The sequence below is a fragment of the Equus przewalskii genome, chromosome 14 (assembly GCF_037783145.1).
Source record: "Equus przewalskii isolate Varuska chromosome 14, EquPr2, whole genome shotgun sequence".
Lineage (NCBI taxonomy): Eukaryota > Metazoa > Chordata > Mammalia > Perissodactyla > Equidae > Equus > Equus przewalskii.
Window position 1 is genome coordinate 45161576 of NC_091844.1, and position 15855 is coordinate 45177430.

At 42.1% G+C, this 15855-nt stretch overlaps 1 protein-coding gene across 11 annotated transcripts in view; it reads right to left on the reverse strand.

Moving 5' to 3' along the window:
• The window catches only part of SPTBN1 (spectrin beta, non-erythrocytic 1), a 189028-nt gene that overhangs the window by 87391 nt on the left and 85782 nt on the right, over positions 1 to 15855 (reverse strand). The gene's annotated exons all lie outside the window — the stretch shown is intronic.

Consider the following 15855-nt stretch of genomic DNA (forward strand, 5'->3'; position numbering starts at 1 on the left):
ACCAAAGCAAACTTCTATCAAAGAAAAAAGAAGAAAATCTTCCAAGAATTAGGTAGGGCTTGAATTTTCAACATCACCTCCAATTCAAAGTGAAAGTCTTAGCAAATCTTTTACAGTTGGAATAGGAATTTCCACTTCCTGACAGTTGCTCTCCTAACAAAACGCTAATCTGAGATCTACAAAAGCACAGGCCTCAAGCATCACAAAGGAAATGCTCTGGAGAGGCAGCACAAAGAATGGTTAAGGACCGAGAGTCCAGAAGCAGAACGCCTGGGTTGGAATCCTGGCTCTACCACTTACTAGCTAAATGTCCTTGGGCAAAGCGTCCTTTGTACCTCAGTTTCCTCATCTTCAAAATAGAGATAATTCTTATCTCTCAGGGATGCTGTGAGGAGCAGATGAATCAATACAGGCAAAGTACTCAGAACAGCACTCGCACAGGGTTAAGTATCAAGAAGTTTCAGCTGTATTACTATTAGCACCATCACTACCGGGCTAAAGTTTAGGTAGGGAACTCCTTTCCTTCTTTCTGCATGAGGATATCTTTTCTTTTGTTTTCCCCCTCCTGGGCAGCCTGTTAGTTTCCCGAAAGGACTGATTCTGTGAGCACAGAGAACACAGAAGGCAGACATGCTTACATTTTTTTTTTTTTTAGCAGTGGGCCTCTACCCAGCAGAGCCTTGGAGGAATAGTCAGTGAAATGAAAGTTACCAGTTGGTTACTGGTAATCCCACTAGTATCCTCCATGCATTTATTTGCAGGGGCCTTCAAATCTTTATCAGATGATGATTTAACAACCTCCTTTCTAAAGGGTGAGAGCAATAAGATGCAAGTCACTTGTGCAAGGTCATTTCACCAATATCAGCTGCTAAGCACCTGATTCCCTGTACCTGTGCCAAGATTAGCTGGATATTGGCTAACAAAAAGGAGGCAAAAGTCCCAACTAAAAATCTAATAATAATAAGCATTAACAACTGAAATGGCAGGAAAAAATAAACATCATATCCTAAGCAGACGTCTAGCCATTCCTCCAATATGCCTTACGGTTTTATGGCTCCATCTGGTCATATCCCATCCCCGCCCCCAAGCACCCACCATCTCATTACCTAATCCTTGTCATACTTAAAGTTGCAGCTCAAACATCAACTCCTCCAAAAAGCCTCTCCTGCATCTCACAACCAAGGGATGTTATTTGCATGTCTTAGAATGTAATGTGAGGCAGCGGTTGTCTCTTACACACGGGCGTTTCTAGCGTGCTTAGCATTGTAACTTGCTCACCATGAAACTCTCTTGCTTGTTGAATTGTTGATGGAATGGGTGGACAGATTTGACGGCTCTTTCCGGGATCTTACAAGTATAAATATGTTCTAAAAACTTATCCTGCCTTGATCCATAGCACTTACTCTTAGCTAATTAGGAGGCACATGCTACTTTATTCCAACAGCCAGTCTGCAATGGCACGTCAACCAGAGCACATTATAAGCAACTGGCTTCCAAGTTTTGTCAGTTCAGTCTTGGGGACAAGGTCTAGGTAACAATACTTCTATCATCAAAGTAGAGTAAAGAAACTGAAGCAACAAGTAGAACCAACAGTTATCTTCCTGGGCCTATGCACACCTCCTATCAATGTTCTAGCCTTAAGTCATTAACTGAGCAGCAGCAGAAAGGAGAGGCAGATATGGGGAACGACAGGAATAAAGCAAAAGACCATCACTGTGACCCACCTTTCCCTCTAACTCTGCCGCCATAACCTAAACTGAACCGCGTCCTGGAAGCTGCCCTAAGCACCCACCCAAATATGTTTCTTTTGACCTACAGGTTAATTCCTGTCTCACCCAGGAGAAAGGAAGACAGACAAGGTTTTCAAGACTGCCTAAGCAGAGGCATGTTGGGACTCAACTTCCCAAATGTGTATAAACACATCTTCCCTCTCCTTTTGGTTCAGAGGTTTGTGGACAAACTCAAATGAGTCCTTGATACCTTGAAGCTGAGCCATCACGCAGTCCGGCCGCCACTGAATCACCACAACATTGCACCAAAAGAGATGTCTGGCTATAGACACTTCATCCCTAACAACTCAAAATCCAGAGCCCTCACAGATCTAGCACTGCTCCTATCTATAGCTACGTCTATAACTGTGTTCAAAAGAATCCTGATACGCCAAGACTCAACATCACCCGAATTTAGGCTATTACATGGCTCAACGTCCCCCCTGAATATCCTAACTGCATTTATCCAATACTGTATCCACATGTGGGTGGATGTCAGCTCTGTCCTTCCAGATACACGATGTGTTATCCATTCCTGCAGTTTTATGCCCCTTGCAGTATCAATGATAAGCAAATTAGCAGACTGCATTGTTTTTAATGGAAGGACTTACTCATCAAGAGTAATGGCTTTTTCTGAAACTATCTGAGAAAGCTGATTGGTGAGCCTTCCATTTTCAAGCTGTGTATTCAGTTTGTTGCTAGCTAAGTGTCATACTTTTAAACACCCAGGAATCTGGCTGAATCCCTAATAAGAGTGATGAAATACACGTTTTAAATGAAATTAATACAATCTACCCACATGCTGACGGACAGGTACACTATGCCTAGCTATTTGCCTCTACCTATACAGAAAAAGCATACTTTAAATTCAAAGAAATGTTGAAAATGGCCCCCTCTCGCTGCAGAATTTTGCAAAGTCACCCATTCTGTCACCTGCTAGCTAAGTGACCTTGCCATCTCATCTCACCTTTCTGATCTTCAGGTTCCTCAATCCACAGAACAGATGTGACACCACCTACCTCACAGGGCTACTAAAAGGACAAATAACATGTACATGAAGGCACCTGGTTCATACCCGGCTCACACTGGAAAGCCTGCAAAACCCGCTTTTTTTTTTTAAAGTCACGTTCAGTGTAAGAGCTTTTTGGCTTGTGGTTGAACTTTTACATCACAGGCATCAGCAGACTCACGAGCAATGTGGTGGAAAGGGTGTGACCTCCGATTCCAAACCAGACTGCACTGATCTGGCCTTCACAGCACCCTGGCTTACTGCATAGCGACACAAGCATGACCCATCCTGAACACAGGGGGGGCACAGAGGAGTGACTCCAGCCAGCAGATTATCAGCAACCGATGGGCTTTCTGACCCTGGGGGAGAACAGCTGACCTCTAGAAGCAGGAAGAAGGAAACCACATCATAAATCCCACACCCAGAGCGGAGGATGCACTCTGAGGAGGTGGGGCTGAGGAAGCTGCTTCAAAGCAGACTCAAGAAACTGTGTTGGCTGCTGCTAGACATGGTCCAACTGCTCCCTCTGCACCCAGCCACACCTAGATCCTCCCAGGAAGATAACTATCTCTGGAGAGGCAGTGTGGAGAAGGGTTCTGTGAACACACAGCCAGGTGTGGCTGCCAGGCCTACCACTTACTAGCAGCATGACACTGAGCAAGTTACTTCATTTTTCCAAGGCTTGGTTTCCTCATCTGTAAATAGAGATAATGTCTGCGCCAATCTCTTGTATTCTTGTGAGCGTGCAATGAGGTAATGCATATAATAAATAGCAGAGTCGAGTACATAAGTATTCAATGTTGGCTATTATTATTGAAAAGGTCTCTGTTTCATCAGTGGACACCAGACCAGTTGAGTGGACCTGAGAACAAAAAGAGCTTCAGAATTTGTTTCCCCAAACAAAAACTTCTTAGATTTGATTCTGAGTTTCTATTTTTCATAGGGAGTTCACACACATTACTGTAACTGACTCTCACAACAATCCCGACAGAGTGGGGAGGGCAGGCGTTCTCTATTTGGCAGGTGGTAAAGCACACCCCTCTTTTTTATATCCACTCATTCAAATCCTATTACACAAACTGTATCTGTTTTCCTGTCTCTTGACTTGTTTGTGAGCTTCCTGAGGGCAGGGATAGAAACCGTACCCCAGTGCTTAGCACAGAGCTGCAGACGGAGGCCCTCCAACGGTAGAATATTAAACAGGGGTTGAGTAAGGCCAATAATTACTCTAATGATCAGGTCTCCTACTCCAAGAGGAGTTTTGTTGGTTGGTTTTTAACGCAGGGAACCTTAACAAATGAGTTATGCTGTGAATTCCCGCTGGGGGAAGGGGAACAAAGAAGATCCCAAATCAACTGCAGAATCACTGAGCGACCTGTGCGCCCCACTTTCCTCCTCCAAAAAGCATTGAGAAGAGCTGCTCCTTATCAAACAAAGAGGGAGCAAGAATCCATGACATAATGTGTGTCTGCAGACAACTATGACCTCACAGGAAAATGAGGTAAGAAGGTCACTTCAGAATCACTGGATGACAACAATGGCTGAGATGGTACTGGGTCCACCCTCCCAGCACACTGGTGGCAGAAACTCACAAAGGAACAGCTCCAGGGCCTGAGCCCAGCAGGTCACTGTCCCAGTGCCCCTCCCTCAACTCCAGCCCTCTCCCTTCCCAAAAAGTCATCTGAATTTACTGCCCTGATGAAGACTGCAGTATGTGGTTCTGTGGCCAAGAACTCCTAGTCAAGCTTGGCTACAGTCAAGCCCACTACTGAATGAGTACGACTTTAAAAAATTGCTTCCTTCTGTTTCAAGTGAAAAAATAACCTACCGTCTCAAAAGTGAAATCATACTTGCAGAAGAAAACCAAAGATTTTTTTAAAGGTGGTGGTGGGAGGAGACTGGGAGGCATTGAGGACTAAGAAGTAGTTCTTGGGCCAAAACTAGTTTTCTTGTGGATCTTTCTTTAGTTTAAAAGGCAAATCTTGCATATTACCCTAGTATCTAAATTTCTGAGGCCCTGCCTCTATTTGCTCAGAGTATTATTAACTGCCCAGCCTCTAGAAGAGCATTACTCATGCTGTATCACTGTGAGCAGACATATTCGAAAGTTAAAAGCTGCATTCATTTTACAGGCACACAATAGAAAACTCTGGATGGCTACCACACCTAGAAGAATGGACTTCAGTTTCGCAGGGTCCACTTTGACCCTTTTTGCTATGTGACGAGATTACATTAGCATAACCCTTAAACTTTCTCCTGGTCCAACTACTCTTGCCCCATCCCACTCAAAGGAAAAAGGGAAAAAACAACAAAAGAAGAAGAGACAACCTGATGTTTAATTATTTCTAGGAAACTGTTTCTCTCTTGCCAAGTACTTTAGTACTGTGGGCTCCCCTCTCCACTCCTCCCCACTAAAGGTAAATAAATTCCCCAGCACCCTGCAGAGACCACATGAGGGAGGTCCCTAAGGTCCTATTAAAATTTCACTTTATCAAAAAAGTAGACCCAGAAAAGCCCTTCCTCAAGTTATAGTTTAGCCACATCCTAGAGACAAAATCATTACCGTGTGATTCATTCTTTCATCCAACACATTATTATGTGGCTGCTGAGGCCATCAGCAAGAGAGACGAGGCAACTGGAAGGAAGACCTGCTAACTCACTTTAGAAAAATGTACTACTGCCTTCATTACCTTACTCATTCATTCATTCATTCCTTTATTTATGAAACATTTATTTATGTACCAAACACTAGGAAGGATACAGGGATGAACAAACACACACACAGACATTGTCCTCCATACACAGTAATAGACACTTTCACGTATAATTAGGGTGACCCACTGCCCAGCTTGTCTGGGACTTGGGGAGATTCCCCAGACATAGAACAGCCAGTGCCAAAACTAGGAAAGTCTCTGGCAAACCAGGATGAGCTGGTCACCCTATTAATACAATATACTGACTTAAGCTTCACAACTACCCCAAGGTCTTTTTATTCTTCCCAGTTTTTAACAGATGAAAATGGGGCTCAGTGAGGTGCCTGGTGGAGCCGAGATTTGAATGTTGGCTTATCTGAATCCACGGCCGATGTGCTTTCTACCACATCGTGCTTCTGAAATGGGAGATCAAACATCCTAACACTGATCGCAGCCTCCGAGAGCCCTGGACAGCCTCCCCACCACACCACCACCGCCAGGCTCTGATCACGTGGCTCCCTGGCCACCCCCACCCACTCTCCACCACAGACTCTGTGCAGCTGGGATTTCATCTGCTTGGCAGTTGTTTGCAGATAATGCATAATCTCCCTCTACCACTGTTAGACTGAACTTTTTATAGCAAGTCGTTTAAACCTCTGTAGGAATAAACGTCTCCCTCAATAGAAATCAGGGCACCGTTTTCAAGTACCAGAAACATACTTTGCACTAGACTTGTATTCACCTTTCAACTACTATACATTCAAGCTAGCAATCTATAGAAACTCACTGCCATTTAACAGTTCAAACAGATTAGGCAGCCTTTCAAAAACTGCATGCACTTCAAAACAGACCTTCAATGTTTCTCTTAAAAAAAAGAAAAAAAACACCTAATTCAAAATGTCAAGGCCACATTCCAAGAGATAACCACCATTTGCATGTCAGTGTCACCAAAATAATGTCTATGATTTGTATAAGGATTTAAGGCAAAGCGCACACACGCACGCACACACACACTCCTGAATCTAGTCTGTGCTTCAACAGACAGCTCTCACTCCAAAATTCCATCACAATTGTCCACGTAATTTCCTTGCCACCAGAGAAGAACAGAGCCTCCAGACTTTTTATGTTTTGCTCACATTCTTCAAGAATAAAGCGTGCCTCAGTGATCCCCAAATTAACTTTCCACTTGCATCATTTCAGCACTCAAAAGGGACTTTAAGGCCAGATCTTTCACAAAGCCTTTGTGAACCCAAATATAGGCTGGCCTGGGTCTCTATGCTACTGTGATTACTGGATTTGCTACTTAAAGGTCCTGTGCCTCTTGAAAACAAGGTTGGGAGAGAGAGAAAGGCTAAGAAAGGCCTTTCAAAAGCAAACACAGTAGAGGCATTCAACAATCTGTGGAGGGCAGTTAATATGAGTTTGGCTACAGTAGTCCTCTCTGACAAAGTGCTGGATGCTCTGGTTTCAGCAGTAACTGCTCCAGATGCTTTTTATGAACTTGGGAGAGGCACCACCATTGTGACCTTCAGCCTACATCAAAAGTCACCAGACTCAAGTGACTGCTGTCAACCCTGTGTGCTTTCTAAAGGGGAACATAAAAGGGGGTGTTCCAGTTGGCTGCATTTTCAGGCAAACTAAACACTCTTCTAACATGCTGAAGGAAACCACACCCAGAACAGGTTTCAGGGGTGGGGGTGAGGGTTGAGACATTCAACTTAAGTTCAAAAGACTGGCCCCTGCTGAGCCCTGCTTTGCCATTTAACTAGGACCAGTAATAAAGGCTGCCATTGATTACTGGGGGCCCACTATGCACCAGGTACCATGCCAAACACAGTCTCCATGGAGAATCTCACTTTTTCTTACAACAATCTTATTACACAGAATTTGTATTACTTCCATCCCATAGATGAGATAACTGGCTCAGACTGGTAAATAAATTACCCTGACTTGGAAAGCAATTTTGCAATATGTGGCAAGAGGCACAGAAATAACCACATATGAAAAGTTTGTAATACAATGTTAAGTAAAAAATAAAAAGAAGACACCAAGACCAAACTGAATCTACATAACAATTATAATCATGTTAAATTAGAGACGCCTATAGATAAGAACTATTGGAAAATTAAGATTTGCTAGGATTGCAGGATCTTACATCAACTATTATTTCAATCTTATTTCTTTTGAAGGTATCCTAACATGGCTGTGAAATAATAAATATATAAAAAGAATTTTAGAGTAATACAAAGAACAGCTAGAAATTTAACTGTATCCATTAATGACCTTCAACCCTGCCTTTGAAAGAACAACATCTGAGTCATCTCCTGACTACTAGTGCTTTCATTATCCGCGCCCCTTCCGTCAGCAAGGTTCTGGGGTGGTGCCATCCAGAACAGAAGTCACTTATCTCTTCTTCTAAGGCACAAAAACTTCCAGCCAACAAGTTTCAGCAGGTGCTTTTTCTCCCCTAGCTAATCAATGCTCAGTAATTTTAAAGCTTCCCCTGCAGACTCACAGGAAATGAGCACTTATCAAGTAACAGATATTTAACGTATTTCAAATCCACTTCTAACACGAAAACCTGAAGGCACTGCTGGGTTAAGTCTGACACACGTGAAACTGGGCTAAAGTCTCACCAACTGTTAGAATAGCAACATTTATTAATATAGGATCGTTTTACCTAGATGGAAGATGGGGGCAGAGAAGATATTTTTGCTTTTAAAAAAATAGTTTAAAAGTATATCAAAGGGTGAAGTCATAAAGCAGGCATGGACTTAATAAGCCTCTACTTCCCAGGACACCATGCTGAATTTCTGGAAGAAGAGAGAGAAACTGGCCCTGAGTATTTTTGTAATTCTCCATTAATACCAAATGGGCAAATGAAAAGAAACTGTGTTTTAACCTCACAAATTTCTAGAACTGGAGGATTAGCAAGTAAAAAAATCCCAGGCAAATTCTACAAAGACTTACAAAGCTAGGAATTAACCAACCGTGCTTTTAAAGCTCTGTAATCTCCTAAGGTAATACTAAACTTTAATTAACTATTATACATTTAGATACAAGATTATTTTTATAGTTAGCCAAAATTATCCAGTTTACTTAAAAGAAAAAAGCCCCCACAAAACTAATTTTAATGCAGTCTTTATATAAAACATACAAACTTTAAACCTCAGAAAGGTCATAACCTTTCTGGGACTATTTCCTTCTCTATTTATAGGGGTAGGGGAGCAAGTAGAGACGATTTCCAGGGCAGTGCTTCTTAAACTTGAAGGTGCAGGGAAACCACTCAGGCATCTTGTTAAGATGAGGTTCTGATCTGACTCAGCAGGTCTCAGGTAGGCCCGAGACTCTGCAATTCCAACCAACTCCCAGGTCACCTACAGATCACACTGAGAGAGAAGGTTCTAAGTTCCTTGCAGCTCAATATTCAAGGAGGCTATGTTGTTTCTAAGTTTCTCACCCCACAAACGCAACAGCCTAACTGGTCTCCCGCCTCCTCTCTTGACCACTCTCCAAAACAATCACCCTCAGGACTGGCTTTCTTTGACCAAAAAAAGTCAGAACAAGTCACTCTCCTATTTAAAATCCTTCAGTGGCTTCCCACTGCCTGACACTTCCAAACTCCTTAACCTGATTCACAGGACCATGCATCCTCTGGCCTTTGTCAATTTTATCCTTCTAGAACCCTTCCTACCAGCCCTCCCTCCCTCTGCACTCTGGCCACCCTGAATCGGCTCAAATTCCCCTACCTGGTCCCTCACCTGGAACAAGCTTATTTCTCCACCTGCGTTTATTCACCGGTCAGCTCAGCCCGCAATTTCAGCACTGCGGAAACACACTTACACATTTCCTAACCAGAGGACAGCTGCTCCTTGAAAAGCAGGCAATCAATAAATATTTATTAATAAACAAACAAGGCCTCTATTTTTTAAAATCAGTTTTATTATTTTATTTCTTAGGATTCTTCTTGCTCTCAAGTAGCCTAGATTAGTGACCAACTACTGAGCTATTAAACGGCAAGTCCTTTGCATCCACGAAATGGTTTGACAACTGCCAACTTTTTAATTAAGCCAATCCAGCAAAGAAGACTGAAGTTAGAAAAATGCTTACCATACCCCTATCATTTATTTCCCCCATCATTAGTTTTTCATAGCTGGGGCCTAAGAGTGGAAAGGAACTTGTCAGGCAAGAGGAAGAAAAGGCACCCAGATCTAAAAATGGTTGCAATCTGCCTGGCTTATTTTGATAATGTGCACAAGTGTAATTCTAGCATGAACAGATGTATGGCTGTGAAGCTATCATTAATTGAAAACTTGAAGCTCCGTCATTTTTCAGAAGAGAGGAAAACAAACCCTGAGGTCCATTATTTAAATTGCTGTACAATACTGGAATTCTTAGGGTTCATCTATATGTAAAAGTTTTCCTTAAAATATGATTATGTAAACAATAACCATACTTTACGTTTTTAATAGTACATGGATGTTTTCAAGGAAACTTCACATAGATTATGGCATTTGCTCTTCAAGACACCCTGGAACGTAAACCTGGCCAGTACTCAAATAAAGAAAGCAGCCCAAATCTTCAGTTATCTTCAAATCTTCAGTTACCTGCCTCCCCTCCAGATGTCAAGTTGCTGGGATTTTTGTTTTTAAAGTTAAATGCAACAGATTCTTTATTAAGAATCTAAATGGAACTAAAGTAGATGCCTTACTGAACTGTCCTCGGAACCTACACATACTATTATCTTTATCACCATTTTTTCTAAACTTCTCTCTCTTTCTAGATTGGTCTTCACACCAACTTGATGGGGGAACTGGGACAAATAATTGAGCCCATTTGGCACATGAGGTAGCTGAGGCCTACAGATGTTAAAGGGCTGCTGTGATTTAGCAGGATAGAGCCCATTCCTGACTAGTTAAATGCATTTTCCTCTCTATTACACAATTTTGTTCTAAAACATACTTTTCTACAACTCTTCATTCTTCAATAAGAAAGCAGATGTAATACCTGCTCCTATTTTGGAGCAATTCTTGCAGTCTGTTCTTCCCCATGGTCCCCCATTGCCTCCCAAACTGCAAAGACTGTATGACTGATCCAACAAGGGAGTCTCTCTCAAACTTTAGCGTGCATCCGAGTCCCCTAGCAGGCTAGTGAAAAACACCTATTGCTGGGCCCTACCCCCAGGGTTTCTAATTCAGTAGGGTCAGAAGTAGGGCCTGAGAATTTCTCTTTCTAGCAAGTTCCCAGGTCATGCTGATGCTCGTCTGGGGACGTCACCTTGAGAACCACTGCAATAAAGCAGTCCGTAACATTCACTTCATCCATTTACTCTTCAACAAAGACTTAGTGACTGCTACACGTAAGACAGGTTATGTCAGACTTTTGTCTTTATGCTCCCAAACATTGCGAAATGTAGGGAAAATAAAGAGGCAAACTCACACTGTAACCAAAAGCAGTCTGTGAAAAATCACAGAACGGCCACGTGCTTACACTATAAATTTTAAAGGAGGGGAACTAGCAGGGATTCTGGCCTCCCCTTCCTCTGAGAATACTTAGAATAAGTGGCATCTGAAATGAACCTCAAAAGAATCATCCTGACAGAAGAAATAATTCCTAGTGGAAGAAACGAGAAGAGGAGGGTCTCAAGGGTGGGAAAATGCAGGGTAGGTTTAGGGAGTCACAAGTACTGTCAAACAAGGAGCAGCAGGAGCTGGATATGGAAATGTCAGCAAAAGCCAAACGACCCCGAAGTCAAATCCCAAAAGTTTTTGCACAGAGGAGAGCTCTCATCAGGGCCCAGCTTTAGGGAGGCTGGGACAGTTGCATGGGGGCGCTTTAGGAAACCACAGAAAGAGACCAAGAGGGAGTGGAGCTGTGAACAGACCCCTTTTCAGGCCCACGGCGAGAGAAGAGGTGATGATCAGGAACACGGTCATCCAGAAAGCTTCCTCAGCAGTCAGGAGTTTAGAGTCCCATTATTTCACTACCCTAAGAAAAGTGGTATCTTTTCCAAAAAGGGAGTTATCTGTCACCCTCCTCTTCTTCCTAGCTGGCCTCCAAGATTCCTTTCAACAGTCATCCCAATCAAATGTTGGATTTAAGCTAAAAGAATCCGTATTCCCTCGACTGTCAGTGTCCCTAGCACACCAAAAACTGAGGGCACCACATGTCCAGAAATCTGAGCAGTTCTGAGCTCATTAATTTTCTATGCCATCAGAATGTATTCATGATATCTGGGTAACGGGTGTCGTGCCTCATATTTAACCCACACTTTGTGGTTACAGGAGATAAAATTTGGAGTCAGAAAACCTGGATTGTGGAGAGGTAGCCTCATACAGGCTGATCTTAATCCAATGGCCTGTTTCTTTATAAAAAGTAAGAGAATATCGACCCCACAGAATTATTAATACTAATATTATGCACACTTACTTAGAAGTTACTAAGTACTAGATTCCACGCTGGGTACTTCAAATAATCTCATTTAGTTAATTATGCAAGATGACACATATTAAAGTTAAGTGCTATATAAATTAATGATAATTATTATCATCACTACATCATTCGAAAGGATTCTAATTCACAAACCTGTTAGGAATTTCTTAATTTTGAGCTCAAACTCAGACAAACTGGTGAAAGTAGTTTTTTTTTAAATTGGTGATTTATCCCACAAAGTTATGTGGACTTAGAAAACCTATAGTATCATAGTATTGGCAGGTATCCAGACCAAAAAGCCAATCTTTTATGCTTTCATTAAACCCAAATACGTTCTTATAAATCTTGCCCCCTCCCAAAAACACAAGGGTTATCATTTATTATCAGCTCTTTTCACTGTCACAGTGGGAAATACTTGAAGACAATTACTTCATATCTAAGAACTTAAAATTTTCTTCATGAGAAACAGGTGTAAACATGGGAATCTTTATCTAAGCTTAAAGAAATTATACAAGACAAACATCTAGACACCATAACAAACTGAAAAGTTCTTAAAAACTTAAGAATAAATTTTCTTCATGATCCACATGTATAAAACCAGCAATATTCTTTCCCTAACAGTTAAGAAATCAAAACCAAAAAGTGAAGAAATTCAACAAGGCAACTCTGAGCTAGCACATAATAAAACTGAGTAACGCATTCCCATGGCCTGAAACTTTTTGATTTCCCTCTACGCCCCAATGAAGACAGACCACTCCATAACTCTTTCTGGACAGTGGGACAAATTTATTAAGCCAGAATAGCCAAGAGAAAGCTCATCCTCCAGAAATACCAGGTGCTGGATGTCAGGGTGCAAACAAGGCAGAGAAAAGTTCGTTTTGATGCTTTGCAACTAGATCTTGTCTTCATTAAAATTCCACTCCCAGAGCCAATAGAATCCATGCTCTAGGGGACAGGTAGGCAGGAAAGGGAGTCAGGTTAGGGTGGGCATTTCACAACGTCACCCCACTTTTTTTCTGCAGGGAAAAAAATATTAATATCTAGAAGTCTGGGAGGAGAAAGAGAACAACAACGTGCAGCCTGAGCTCAAAAATGTCTGTGACCCTGGACAAGCTATTTGACTTCTCATCTTTAAAACCTTGTTAGGTATGTTACAAAGACAAGATACCATATACAAAGCTCCTAGTAATATGTCTGGTATATGGTAAGCACTCAATGAAATCTTTTTCCCACCAACCCCAACGGAGGAGACAAGAAGAACAAGGAATAACTGGAATATACGCAGTCTTATAAAATTGTAGGAAAGGTTTCTGTAGGTAAAACGAAAGGGCGGGCATTTGAGGCAGAAGGTAGACAATGAAGGCAAAACCCAGGGCTTGGTTTTTCGAAGAGCTGCAGGCCTGCCTACCTGGAAGATCTGACTGGAATGTTAGAGCTGGAACAGGAAGCCCATGGGGTGGGGCCATTTGGGGGAGGGTCCTGAATGCCAAGCTAAGGAATCTGGAATTTAATTTACACAACAGGCACAAGCAACAGTTTCTGAGTAGAAGAGCAGCAGGCATATTTTCCTATAAGGAGTCAAGCTGGCTGATGTGGAACTGGAGAAAAGGTATTATGAACCTGTTACAACAAACACATTTTTCTAATCATGTGAGGTTGAATTCTGTTGTATTTCAGTAATTCCTCTCCTATTTAAAAAAGAAAAACAAAACAACTGATCCAACTTTATCAGATACATGAACAGACTCTGAAGAAGGTGGCAGCTTAATTTTGCAGGTGAAAATTTTACAAGTGAGAGAGCAAGCACTGGGTGTGTCTGTTAGGTGTGTGCTGGGTGTTGGTGGTTAATGTCTGAAGCCATCAGAGGTTGAAAGTCCCGGAGCGTTATTGTGACAGATATCACTCTATATGTCAGCCCTTTAAGTCAATGAGGTTTTGTTTTTAACCACACTTATTTACTTACCTATAAATCTCTAGAAACTACTTTATCTAAGTAGACCAGACTCATTTTAACACCATACGTCTCTTAGCTGGGACATCACATCTCATCCCACGGTCCTTCCCTCAATTTTTAGGATCCAGTGTGAAAATATTTGAAACCAGCAAAAATGCAGAACTATCTCACAAAATCACAGTACTCTGAGACTCTCAGGCATAGATGCTGAATTGATGAATTCAAATAAGAGGCTTTCAAAAAAATCAATACAGATTCAGAGGAGTAGCTTGCCAATACTGGGTTATAAGCGCTATGGAGGATTATACCCAGAAAACTGGAAAACACAGCTTTGTAGGCATGAACAAAATTAAATCAGCAGATAGAATCTATGTAATCCAAGATGGGAAGATTGGAAGAACTACAAATAATAAACAAAACACCAAAGTGGGGGATGGGGAAAAGTGTTATCAAAAATTCTCCTAAAGTGGCTTAAAATGCAATCAGTTCCATTCGTTACTAAGGACGGTGCCAAATGCTTGTAATTCTTCTGGGATCCACAGACTTGAAAGTTAATTCACCCTTTCTCAGTTCCTCAACATGGGTGGTTTTCTGTTACAGAAATACCAACACTAAAGTTGTGTAACTCCTAAACCACAATATTCAGAAATAAGAAAGATATCCAGAACTAAATTAGGGGACAAAGGTAACTGAAAAGAAAAAAAAGCCACCAAACTGTGAAGCCCACCTCTTTTGAAGGTATTTCCTTGAGAAACACGAGGTAAAATATGAGAGGCATGTGGTGATTTTTTTTTTTTAATTTAAATTTACTCTGTCCAGAGAGGACAGTTTAAGACATTTCCTGTGTGTAAACTCCACCCTTCTCAGTGAGCAGTTTTACAACCACCCTCAAACCTTTCAGAATAACAGCCTTTTGTCATGGGTGGGCCTATGGGTACACTCCTCGCCACACCTTCTCGTATGTTCTCCTTGGTTTTGTATTCCTTCTGAGACTAGAGGAGTGGGCTGACTGGACATCAGTGATAGGTTTTCTGATAGAGGATCACCCAGGAGCGTTTTCTCCTTGGCCTATGACACGATGAAGTGGGGGGCCTGCGTCATTTGAAGAAGAGACGCGTTCTGAATTCTCACAACCTAAAACTGCGGCGCTCCTAACACAGACCCAGAAGATAACGCACACACCCCCATTCTTCTGGTCACCACTTGAAAGTTCCCCCAACAGCGCTGGCCCCCTCAAGTTTTCCAAAAAACCAAATTCCACCTTCAAAGAGCTCAAGAGGAATGAACCAAAGACACAGAACCATTCCCTGGAGAGAATGGAGCTTCCTCTTAGCTAACTGCCCCAGGAATGCAGCACAGCCTAGCAAATGTTTAAAATCACGTCCTGTTCTGCCTCTTGTTTTCCAGAAAAGTGTCATTACTGTCAACTATTTCACAAGACAAATAAACCTATGAATGAAATACATCCTCCCCCCTCCTCCCAACGAAAACATTCTAGGACTAAGCTGCTTCCTTCCTTCCTCCTCCTCCTCCTCACAGGAACCACATTTGTGGCACTAAGAAGAGTTAAAATAAGAAACATATACGGTCTGCAAAGGCTACTTTTTCACAGCATTAGAGCCATTCCTGGCCCATTACTGGTTCCAGGGGCTTCCAAACGGAAGGAGTTCTGTTTTCAGTTATGAATTCTTTTTCATGTATAAGCTCTGAGACACCACTGGCCAGGCCCACTGGCTGGGCAGGGACAGCCAAGTGCTGCAGGGGCCACCCCGGCCGCAGGCTGCAGGCCCATCACCCCACACACCGATGCACACAGGACCCTGCTCGCCATAAAAATACGTGCGGTAAAATATTGGATTCATTCAATTATTTGAGACTAATATAGACTCCAAGAAACCTGAAATTGATCCAACTAATCCAACCCATAACATCGGAACAACAGTAACTGGTTTTCATTATAAATTACATAGCCCACTAAATTGATGGGAAGGCTCTCCC